The sequence below is a fragment of the Gymnoscopelus braueri genome (genome assembly GCF_963280865.1).
Source record: "Gymnoscopelus braueri genome assembly, chromosome: 15".
In the NCBI taxonomy this organism is placed as follows: Eukaryota; Metazoa; Chordata; class Actinopteri; order Myctophiformes; family Myctophidae; genus Gymnoscopelus; species Gymnoscopelus braueri.
Window position 1 is genome coordinate 49,877,758 of NC_137620.1, and position 12,642 is coordinate 49,890,399.

The 12,642-nt window shown below is 44.0% G+C and overlaps 1 protein-coding gene and 1 long non-coding RNA gene across 2 annotated transcripts in view; one reads left to right on the forward strand and one right to left on the reverse strand.

Annotated features, from left to right (window-relative positions):
* The window catches only part of LOC308102277 (uncharacterized protein), a 281,082-nt gene that overhangs the window by 193,139 nt on the left and 75,301 nt on the right, over positions 1–12,642 (reverse strand). The window lies entirely within an intron of this gene.
* Positions 1,477–9,604, forward strand: LOC308102101. Its single transcript, XR_013934619.1, has 3 exons — positions 1,477–1,521; positions 9,185–9,346; positions 9,498–9,604. It is a non-coding gene; the product is annotated as an uncharacterized lncRNA (long non-coding RNA).

Genomic DNA, 12,642 nt, shown 5'->3' on the forward strand with positions numbered 1-12,642 from the left:
CATGTGTGGCTGTTCAGTCATACGTGTACAAGGAGTAGAGGAGAGGGCTCAGCACGCATCCCTGGGGTGCTCCAGTGTTGAGGGTCAGGGGGTCAGATGTGATGCTGCCACTTCTCACCACCTGATGTCGGTTGGACAAGAAATCTTGTATCCAGTCACACATGCTTGGGTGTAGCCCTAGGTCTCTGAGCTTTGTGTCAAGTATTGCTGGGACAATGGTGTTGAATGCTGAGCTGTAGTCCACCAACAGCATACGTACATATTTGTCCTTCAGCAGCTTGTTGTCCATGTGCGAGAGGACGGTGTGGAGAGCCATGGCAATAGCGTCATCAGTGGATCTGTTTTTGCGGTATGCATACTGCCACGGATCCAGTGAGGCAGGTAGCGAGGAGCTGATGTATTCCCTCACCAGTTTCTTGAAGCACTTGCTGACAATCGGGGTGAGAGCGACAGGTCTCCAGTCGTTCAGGCATCTCACTTTGGCCTTTTTGGGAATGGGCACAATGGTTCACATTTTGAACCCTGCAGGGACCACAGCCTGGGAGAGGGAGAGGTTAAAGATGTCAGCGAAGACACCCGCCAGCCCCGGGGGGCTCCGCTTGGCTGCCGCGGTTGGAGCTGGTCTCGAACCAGCCGTAGTAAGTGTTCAGTTCGTTGGGGATGTTGTGATTCTATGAGTCCTAATAAAATAAAAACGTTTCCCCATTCATACAGTATGCCATACTGTCTGAATGCATTGTTTTCAAGGCGAAAAACAAACCATGTCACTCTTTGCCTTTCAAGAATATTCAAGGCAAAAAAAGTACCACATGTCACTGCTATATGCTAAATACTAGTGTTAGCCAAAGTTGTGCCATGACGCTTGTGCCAGACGAGCGTCATGTGAACCATGGCTACTGAACTACTACATTGTGTTCCAGTAGATGTCGCTGTTATGTGAACCATTGTGCCCATTCCCAAAAAGGCCAAAGTGAGATGCCTGAACGACTGGAGACCTGTCGCTCTCACCCCGATTGTTAGCAAGTGCTTCGAGAAACTGGTGAGGGAATACATCAGCTCCTCGCTACCTGCCTCACTGGATCCGTGGCAGTATGCATACCGCAAAAACAGATCCACCGACGACGCTATTGCCATGGCTCTCCACACCGTCCTCTCGCACATGGACAACAAGCTGCTGAAGGACAAATATGTACGTATGCTGTTGGTGGACTACAGCTCAGCATTCAACACCATTGTCCCAGCAATACTTGACACAAAGCTCAGAGACCTAGGGCTACATCATACTTTGCAAAGTGAAAGATTATTGAAATGAACTTGAATAATAACACTGAAATGTAAATGAATTGAACCAAAAAGAGCTGAGTTGATAAACATTACATGAACTTGAATAACACTGGATTCAATAAGATTATATCTGGTTGTCTTTCTGTTTTTCACCACATAAAGCCTGTCTGTCTGTCTGTCTGTCTGTCTATACAGTGCTGCATCTGCTTGTCTGCTGTGGACCTGCTCAACCAGATGGTGAGACAGACAACTTCCATGCACTGCATTCTGGGTAGTGTAGTGTGAGACAAGACATGTGATTGTTTAGAGACACGTTCCAACCAATAAACAGCAAATGTTAATTATGGGCTCCACCACAAACCACATCAACACATAAATAAATAATTGATATGGTTTCATAGAAAGTGAATAGACAAAATTTGAATAGTCTATATTAGTATTGTACATAGTTAGTAGAAGCAATCTTTTTACGCCCATATCAATTTGTACCTGAAACAGCGAGAACAGAACTCATGCATGACTCATGGTTACCTGCTCTTTTGTGGTTGCTATAGCAACCATTTGTGGTTACTGGTGGTTACTAAGTGGTGATCATTCCTCATTCCTAGATGGCTGAAGTGTGACAGTACATAATGGTTGTGATCACAACTTCTTTTGTTTTCTTGTGGTCACAAGATACATTATAAAGGGGTGCTCTGTGGAGCACATATCTCTGCCAGGCTGGATGGCCTACCCAGGGCTGCGTAAGTACTGGGTTGCAGCCGTCAGGGAAGAAACTGCCTCAATATAATAATGCATAGTGATTTGTGTGAGTTTTGGACAATATCTGCTGTAGTAGCAAAAAGTGTGTTTTGAAGAAAATGCAAAGTGGTGGAAAATCTAGCAAGGTGGAAACAGAGGTGGCCTATATGGACAGTTGCTCCATTATATATATTATCTAAGGAATGATGTGTATACATCCTAAACAGAAGAATTATGGATGCGTTTTTTTTATCTGATGTTTACGTTGTTATTTACAATGACAGATAACAGCTCACACCTGATCACCACACATGTGTTACGACCCCTAGGGTAGGGGAGGTGACATAATGATGGAGGACAAAGTCGCTTTCAAAGATGAATTGATTTTATTTTCCTTTTTTTATGCAGAGATCTCAAACTCTTTTTTGTCTTTTTTTCACCAGTGCCATAAACTTCAGGGTGCCGGTTTACATTTGTAAAAAGGCTAACTAATAAAGAAAATTACCCCCTAACCTAAACCTAACCAAAGAAAAATATACATTTACTAAACTCACTTACCTAACTAAAGAATATACAAAAACAAGTAGAGAAATGGTTGAACCAAACAAAAAGACCAAACACCCCTACAAGGCGAGTGAACAGATAAATACAATACTTAATAGAAATGACAAATATATACAGAAAACTCTTAACTCAAAATAATAAACTGAAATAAGTCAACTGAAGGGCAAACAAAATAACTGATCGTATCAAAAGTCACTGAAGGACAAATGAACAAACAGAACAAAGCAAGAACAAAACAAAACACAACAAAACAGGCTACATGGGTTCGGGGAGACAGAGGGATTGAATCTCTGCTAGCTCTATCAAATGAGAGCAACCAGTCCCCATGACAGTCAGGGCAGAATGAGCTTTTGTAGGTGAGCTTCAGAGAACAGCCAACCCTGGCTTGGGCGGAGACAAAGGGACGACAAATGGGAGCAGGGGAAACAGGGCCAGAGGCTGGACCTGTCAAGCTGGACAGCTGGAAGTCAATCACTCACTCACTCATACCAGCACCACACCCAGACTCACTCACAGCTTCCACCACCACTCATGACCTTATATGAAACACAACAATATAATACAAGCCACACATAGCACAAAAATATACCCAAAATATAACCACACATAACATAACCATACGGCTAGGGCCGTAACACCCCCCTCCTTAAAGAAAACCTCCCCCCCCAAAAAAAGAAGTTTTTTCAAGCTGGGGCATAAACACGAGAAAGGGCATCTGCCAAGACATTATCAACTCCTTTCTTGTGACGAATCTCTAAGTTGAAATCCTGTACCAGTAATGACCATCGCATGAGCCTTTGATTCGAATTTTTCATCTGTCTCAGAAAAACCAAAGGGTTATGATCAGTATAAACAACTACAGGCAATGGGCTAGATCCCACATAAACCTCAAAAAATTGCAGAGCAAGCAATAAAGAGAGAGCCTCTTTTTCAATAGTACTGTAATTGGTCTGAGGTGCATTAAATTTCTTTGAGAAATAACAGTTTGGATGGTCAATACCTGCGCCATCCTCCTGCAGCAGTACTGCTCCGGCTCCACTTCCACTCGCATCCACCTCCAACTTAAAAGGCATTTTGAAGTTTGGGGCAGCCAGGACAGGAGTGCTGCAAAGGAGAGCCTTACAGGACTCAAAAGCATGCTGGCAAGCAGGCGACCAGACATAAGGCTTTTTCACACTGGTCAAACTGGTAAGGGGAGCAACTACATCAGCGAAATTTTTACAGAAGGCACGATAGTAGCTCGACATTCCTAGAAAACGGCGAGGACTACGGCGTGACGTAGGTACAGGGTAGTCCACTATGGCCTTGACCTTGGCATCGATGGCCCGAACTTGACCCTGACCTACCTCTTTGCCTAGATACGTAACGGTGGCACGACCAAATTCACACTTTGACAAATTTAGAGTTAGATTAGCGCCCGCCAACCTACCGAAGATTAAACCAAGAGTGTGCATGTGCTCAGGCCACGTATCAGAAAAAGCAACAACATCATCGAGGTACACCTCACAATTTTCCACCCCAGCCAACACATTGTGCATAAGCCGTTGGAACGTAGCAGGTGCATTACGGAGTCCGAATGGCATAACAGTATACTGATATAGACCATCGGGGGTAACAAAGGCAGAGATATCTGAAGCACGAGCAGTTAAAGGGACCTGCCAGTACCCTTTAAGTAAATCAAGTTTTGTAACGAATTTAGCAGCACCAACACGGTCTACACAGTCCTCCATGCGAGGCAGAGGATACGAATCAGGTTTGGTAACATTATTTACCTTCCTGTAATCTGTGCAGAAGCGTTGACTGCCGTCTGATTTTGGCACGAGCAGACAAGGCGAACTCCACGCGCTAGAGCTGGGAATGGCAAGGCCATTATCTAGCAAATAATCAACCTCCTTTTTAAACAATGAGCGTTTAGTAGGATTCACCCGATAAGCATGTTGTTTAATAGGAGGATTCACACCTACTTCCACATCATGTGATAGGATAGTAGTGCGGGAAGGTATGTCTGAAAATAAAATGGGGTTATTTTCAATCAAATTAACTATGTCTGCTTGAGCTACTGAATCCAAGTGCTGCAAATAATCAGGCAGATTTTTCAGAATTTCAGAATTTTGCAGACGAGAGCCAGCAGAGCTCTTTGAATGCAAGCCATCACTCTCTGGGGAATATAGAGAAGGTGCTATAGACACAACTGAAGCTACCGGGGTGGGTAGAACTGAAGGCGCAACACTCTCAGAACGATCAAAATAGGGTTTGAGCATATTAACATGGCACACTCTGGTCTTACTCCGGCGGTCTGGGGTCGCAACTACATAATCAGTCTCGCTTAGCTTTTTTTCTATGACATATGGGCCACAGAACTTAGCCTGAAGGGCTGAAGTGAGAAACGGAAGCAAAATTAGCACCCTATCACCCACATTAAACGCACGTTTAACCGATTTGCGATCAAAATGTTTTTTCATTTTCCCTTGGGACGCAGTCAATGCGCTGCGTGCGATGTCACAAGCCTTGTGCAGGCGGTCTCTAAATTTTGACACATAATCCAACACATTTGAGGATGGAACAGTGGATTTCACCAACAAACGATCACGGAGCACCCGGAGAGGACCACGTACACTATGCCCGAACCCCAGCTCAGAAGGGCTAAAACCAAGTGATTCTTGTACACTTTCCCGCACCGCCATGAGCAGAAAAGGTAAACCCTCATCCCAAGATTTGCCAGTTTCAGAACAGTACTTTTTCATCATAGACTTGAGCGTTTGATGGAACCGCTCAAGAGCGCCCTGAGATTCAGGATGATAAGCACTAGACTTTTTGTGTTCGATGGACAAGGAAGCGATAACCTGAGCGAAAACTTTAGAAGTGAAATTCGTACCCCTGTCCGATTGGATGGACTTGGGTAGACCGAAAATAGAGAAAAAATTAACCAGAGCTTTAATCACAGTTTTTGCCTTTAATGTGCGCAATGGAATCGCCTCAGGATAACGAGTGGCAGCACACATTAAAGTCAACAAATACTGATGACCTGACTTCGTTTTGGGAAGTGGGCCAACACAGTCAATAATGATATGTTCGAAGGGCTCTCCCATCACCGGAATAGGTAATAAAGGAGCAGGAGGAATAACCTGATTAGGTTTCCCCATCATTTGGCAAACATGACACGAACGGCAAAAATTTGACACATCAGATTTTAACCCTGGCCAATAAAAATAACGCAAAATGCGGTGATACGTTTTACGAATACCTAAATGACCAGACAAATTGTCATGTGCGAGACTAAGGACTTGAGAACGAAAAGGTTCAGGTACAACTACCTGCTGAACGGAGTTCCACCCGAGGTTGCCAGCGCCGGGCGGGAACCAAGTGCGCATCAAAATGCCATCCACTACACTGTACGCACTCTGCGCATCCTGCGCATGAGCGGCTCCCCAGCAAACAGTGAGGGATGGATCATTTTGCTGTGCCGAAACGAAAGCGTCTTTATCGACATCAAACACAAATTCAGTCTTTATTGGCATCACATCAACCATCTTCTGCTTAACCATGGCGGCAGGAAATTTCACTGGTTGCTCAGAACACATAAAAGTGTCCTTCAAACTAATGTTCTCATCACAGCCCTTCCTTGCCTGTGCACGGGTCACAGCGCAGGCAGGGAACAATACCGAGGTGCCCATAGACTGATCCAAATCGATCACAGGATTCTCGACAATTTCTGGGGTTGGGAAAACTTTCTCCCCTGCCAAGTCATTGCCGAGAATTAACGAAACGCCGCCGACTGGTAACTGAGCGCGAGTACCCACATGCACAAAACCGGAGACCAGGGGCGAACGCAAAAACACAGAATGCAACGGAGCGCGTAATGAATTCATCTCCACCCCCAACAGTAGAGCATCAGATCCACAAAAGGACTTATTCGAGAAAGGCAACACATCATATAAAATGAGAGATTGTGACGCTCCCGTATCACGTAGAATTGTGATCGGCACCTGATCTATATCCTGACCTGATAGGGACACTGAACCTTTCAGAAGGAAGGGCCCAAAACATTCCTCCATTTCGTCTGACACAGGCGCCCCTGTGCCAGAGGAAAGTGGAGGAGGAATGGACTGAATGAACCCAACAGCTTTTGCTTTTTTCGGACTCTGAGTTTCTTTTCGCTGTAGAGTGGGACATGCCGAAATGAGGTGACCCTTTTCATGACAATAGAAACAATCACGAGTCTCCGAACCAGAGACAACATTAGATCCAGAACGAGGTGGGCTTTTTGACACAGAAAATTTTTGATTCCCCCCCACTCTGCCGCCCATAGGATTGCGGCGTGCAGAGGGAGCAGAAAACACAGATCGGTGTGTCAAAACAAACTCATCGGCGCACACCGCAGCTTTAACCACATTATCTACCTTCTGCTCGTTTAAGTAGACAACAATACGCTCAGGTAGACAGGATTTAAATTCCTCTAATAATACCAAATCACGAAGCTGGTGAATAGTCAATACCTTGTTCGCAGTGCACCATTTGTCAAACAAGACACTTTTCTCCCTGGAAAATTCCACATGTGTTTGGTTGGCAGTCTTTTCGCAAGACCTAAACCTTTGGCGATACGCCTCCGGCACTAACTCATATGCCCGTAGTATGGTTTCTTTTACAACGTCATACTTGCGGCTCTCTTCAACAGTTAAGGCTGCACACACATCCCGAGCTTTTCCCACTAATTTGCATTGCAGTAATAGACTCCACATATTCTTAGGCCATTTCACCGTGGTTGCAATGCGCTCAAAAGTGTCAAAGTAAGAATCAAGTTCTGTTTCTTTAAAGTGTGGTACCAGAGGAATATGCTTACTGATGTTGAAATCTGGAGGGCAACCCGAAGTTCCAGAACCACTTGTCCTGCTTAGCTGAGGGGCAGGTGACCTGTCGAGCTCTGCGGCCCTGATGCGAAGTTGCATCAGCTCAACCTCCTTGGTTTTTGTTTCGATTTCCACCTCTCGGAGGCGGAGGGCCAGCCCTAGACTATGTGAGTCCCCCCCAGCAGTGATGCGAGCTATAAGCGGGTCTGTTTCTGAGTCCTGAGGTGAGGCCTTAGCCACTCCATCCTCAAGCTCAGTGAGCGCAGGGGAGTCTGTGTCAGCAGCCGCCTCCACATTCTCACCCGAACGCCCAGCCATATTCTCCGCCAGCCCGGTGATTACACGGTTTATGAGCCCTTTCTCAGTAAGTTTTTCCTCCACTAAAGACCTTAGTTCGGCCTTATTGGCACCCAATGGGACATACATTTTGAAGACTTTTGCAATCAAATTTAACTCAATTTTAGTGCATTTATCTAATTTCTCTAAAGTGGGAGAAGTTGGGAAAGTGAATGCAACCTCATCTGTTTCTACAGCGGACATTCCAATGAATCAAATACTCTACCTAACCTGCCAACCAAAAAATTGAACAAAACTTAATTGACTACTCACCAGAACCAAAACGAACCGAACCAAACCCATGAACCTGTTAACGAATTAAACCGAATTGAACGAATACTCAAAAAGTAACTTTCAAAAAAGGAATACGTTTCAGGGGTAACATTTTTAAACCGAGCCGAGTCCCCAAATTATGTTATAATTTGGATCGATATTACGCTATAATTTGGAACGGACGAGCCCCCAAATTATGTTACGACCCCCTGTCTAGGGTAGGGGAGGTGACATAATGATGGAGGACAAAGTCGCTTTCAAAGATGAATTGATTTTATTTTCCTTTTTTTATGCAGAGATCTCAAACTCTTTTTTGTCTTTTTTTCACCAGTGCCAGAAACTTCAGGGTGCCGGTTTACATTTGTAAAAAGGCTAACTAATAAAGAAAATTACCCCCTAACCTAAACCTAACCAAAGAAAAATATACATTTACTAAACTCACTTACCTAACTAAAGAATATACAAAAACAAGTAGAGAAATGGTTGAACCAAACAAAAAGACCAAACACCCCTACAAGGCGAGTGAACAGATAAATACAATACTTAATAGAAATGACAAATATATACAGAAAACTCTTAACTCAAAATAATAAACTGAAATAAGTCAACTGAAGGGCAAACAAAATAACTGATCGTATCAAAAGTCACTGAAGGACAAATGAACAAACAGAACAAAGCAAGAACAAAACAAAACACAACAAAACAGGCTACAGGGTTCGGGGAGACAGAGGGATTGAATCTCTGCTAGCTCTATCAAATGAGAGCAACCAGTCCCCATGACAGTCAGGGCAGAATGAGCTTTTGTAGGTGAGCTTCAGAGAACAGCCAACCCTGGCTTGGGCGGAGACAAAGGGACGACGAATGGGAGCAGGGGAAACAGGGCCAGAGGCTGGACCTGTCAAGCTGGACAGCTGGAAGTCAATCACTCACTCACTCATACCAGCACCACACCCAGACTCACTCACAGCTTCCACCACCACTCATGACCTTATATGAAACACAGAAACACAACAATATAATACAAGCCACACATAGCACAAAAATATACCCAAAATATAACCACACATAACATAACCATACGGCTAGGGCCGTAACAACATGTCTAACTCTTTCTTTCTTTCTCTCTCTCATTCTTCCAGTGTCTCTGACAGTCAGTCCAGACAGATGTCAGTTCTTTAAACATGAGACCATCTCACTGAGCTGTGAGGAAGAAGAGAACTCTATGCTGGAGTGGTCTGTGAGAAGACACACCAGTGGGAAGGGCAATGGAACCTGCAACTACGAATGGGGCGTCACTGAAGGTACAGACAGACAGACAGACAGACAGACAGACAGACAGACAGATAACTTTGAACTGTCTCTGTGTAGGAGCATCCTGCACCATAACCCTGTATCTTCCTCTCTGTGTAGGAGCATCCTGCACCATAACCCTGTATCTTTCTCTCTGTGTAGGAGCATCCTGCACCATAACGCTGTATGGTCTGGACAGTGGACTTTACTGGTGTCAGTCCAAGTCAGGAGAACTCAGCCGCTCCATCAACATTATGATCTCTGGTACAACCAATCATTACATCACTAGTGGATATACACACTACACAGACATAGTGTCATTGTTTAACACAGATATTGTTTCAGTGCCATATGTTTCCATCCGTATGTACTCACATCATGTGAGTCACATGTTAAATGTTTATAATGTAACAGTGAAACAGTCAGCCTTGAGTCCATATCTATAACACAATGCAATGTGTTTCATCAGTGACAATAATAAGTGGTGCATCAGACAACTAAATAAGTCTTAGGCTCAATTAAAAGTTGATACGACATTGAAGTGGATTATTTTATGAGAGTAATCTTTTCATTGTAACCTCAGAGTACAGTACAGCTGTAAGTCTGTAATGTTAACCACATTCATGCAGTTTTAACATAATTCAGTACTGTGTGTTTCAAGTTCAAATCCAGTCGTCCAATGAGTGTCCCTTCACTCAGTATGACCCTCTATAAACCCCGCCCCCTGTTCTAGATGCAGACGTGATCCTGGAGAGTCCTGTACTTCCTGTGACGGGGAGAAGTGATGTCACTCTGCGCTGCCTGTCCAAAGACCAGACCACTGGTAATCCATCCTCTGACCTCCCAGCTGATTTCTATAGAGACGGATCCCTCTTCAGGACCGAGTCTACAGGATAGATGACCATCCACAGTGTTTACAACTCTGATGAAGGATTCTACAAGTGTCACATCTCTGACCGTGGAATGTCACCAGAGAGCTGGATGGAAGTGAGAAGTGAGTCTTGAGCCTTTGTGAGATTATTTCACTGTTATGACCCAAAGTTGTAACTAAGGGATTAAGGGTGTAATATATATAATTATATATATGTTAATATTTTACCATATTTTAAATATGTTAAAAGAGCCGAGAGCAAAAAGGAAATGGATAATCAAGGTTGCATAAAATGAGGATTTAATAATAAACACAATAATGGATGACAAAATCACAAACAACTAGAAAATGTGCTCCTCGGAGCACAGGTCTCCGCCAGTACTGTTCCCGTACATCATTAATCCTGATTAATCCTGTCTTACCTATTTATATTACATATTGTCACATGTCACTTGACCAATGTTAGCTTGGCTGAGACGGACACACACACGGAGGGTAAAACGCGGAGACAAAAAATCACACCCCATTCATATTTAGAAACAACAGTGGTCATCACAGTGATGGAAGCTCACTTCAAACAAGACCAGGAGACCTGGTTCTGCCAGACCTAGAATAAGTACTTATTAGCTCTGATCTTACTTTATAAGATCAGAGCACTACGTCACGGCTAAGCCGGACTTCACATGACGTGTCAGCCTGTGTCTATGCCCATGTATGGACGAAAGGGGGACAGACTTGCACTACATGCACTACGTCACGGCTAAGCCGGACTTCACATGATGTGTCAGCCTGTGTATACCCATGTATGGACGAAAGACTTTTTTGGCTGGGGCCGGAGGACAAATGAGGACAGACCATGTATGGACGAAACAGATACAAAGCCTCATGTAAGCCCGACCCCTTGGGTCTGGCAAAAAAATATAAAAGATTTTTTGAAGTGCGTCACCTATTTATAGGTTTTTATTGTCTCCGCCAGGCCGAAAGGCATGGCGAGAGAGTATGTTTTACCCCCTGTCCGTCCGTCCGTCCGTCCGTCCGTCCGTCCTGTCTGTGTGTTAGCAGCTAATCTCCGGCACTGTTGGCCCGGTCGCTGCAAAGCTGTGCACACCCACTCCCTGGATGCCAATTCAGAACCTCTGCCTCAAATTTTTCACATGGGCCTTTTATAGCGCCACCTGGAGGCCGATTTGTGCAAAACCCATTTTTTTGGGCGGTGAAACCGCCCCTATAAGTGAGGTTTGGAAATTTGTACAATTATCTTGGGCAGTGAAACCGCCCCTATAAGTGAGGTTTGGAAATTTGTACAATTATCCTGCGCTGTGATTGGCCAATCACAATCTATTCAGGACTGTGATTGGCATCATAAAGAGTGTTTCAATAAATATATTTATCTTTTGTACATGATTGGTTGACTCCATTCAGTATTGTGATTAGCTAGCAAGACACCGCCCACTTCACACAGGGTGTGATTTTTATATTACTCCTACAGATTTTATCCAAACGTCATGCAAATCGGTACACAGTATCTCTATAGTCATGTGATCAACCCGGAACTGTCCGATTTCCCATATTCCATCCTCATTGGCTAAGGTTGGCTTCCAAAATTTGCAGGATTGGTCCGTTTTGAACAAAATGCCTCAAATCATGAACGCAGCTTGCGATTTCCGTGAAATTTCACAAACACATTCCCACTAGGCCGAGGAAGAAATGCCACTTGACATTTTTTAAATCAGCCTCATGGTGGCGCTATAAAAGGCCGATTTGTGTTTTTAAGTATAACTGCACCGATCTGCGTGAAACTTTGCACGCACACTCCCTAGAGGCCAAGGAAATCACATCTGCCCTGCATTTTTCACATTTGCCTTTTATAGCGCCACCAGGAGGCCGACATATGTAAAACACATTTTTGGATATTAAGCCTTCAGATTTTATACAAATTTCACACAAATCGGTACACATGATCTCTATAGTCAGGTGATCAAGAAGGAACTGTTTGATTTTTCATATTTCATCCTCATTGGCTAACATTGACATCTAAAGTTTGCAGAAGTGGCCCGTTTTTAACAAAATGCCACAAATCATGAACGCAGCGTCCGATTGAGGTGACACTTTGCACGCACATTCCCACGATGTTGAAGAACAAATGCCACCCTTTAACATTGCCCTATTATAGCGCCACCAGGAGGTCGATTTTTTCAACACTTTTCTTTTTTGTATTACTCCTACAAATGTTGTCCAATCATCATGCAAATCGGTACCCATTATCTCTATAGTCAAGTGATCAAGATGGTTCTGTCCGCTTTTTCATATTACATCCTGATTGGCGAATTCCGAACATTGTTGGCCCATAATAACATAGCTGACCTGGCGGAGACCTGTGCTCCCAGGAGCACTTTTTCTAGTTTCATCATGCGTCTCGCTAGCCAATCAAAGCAT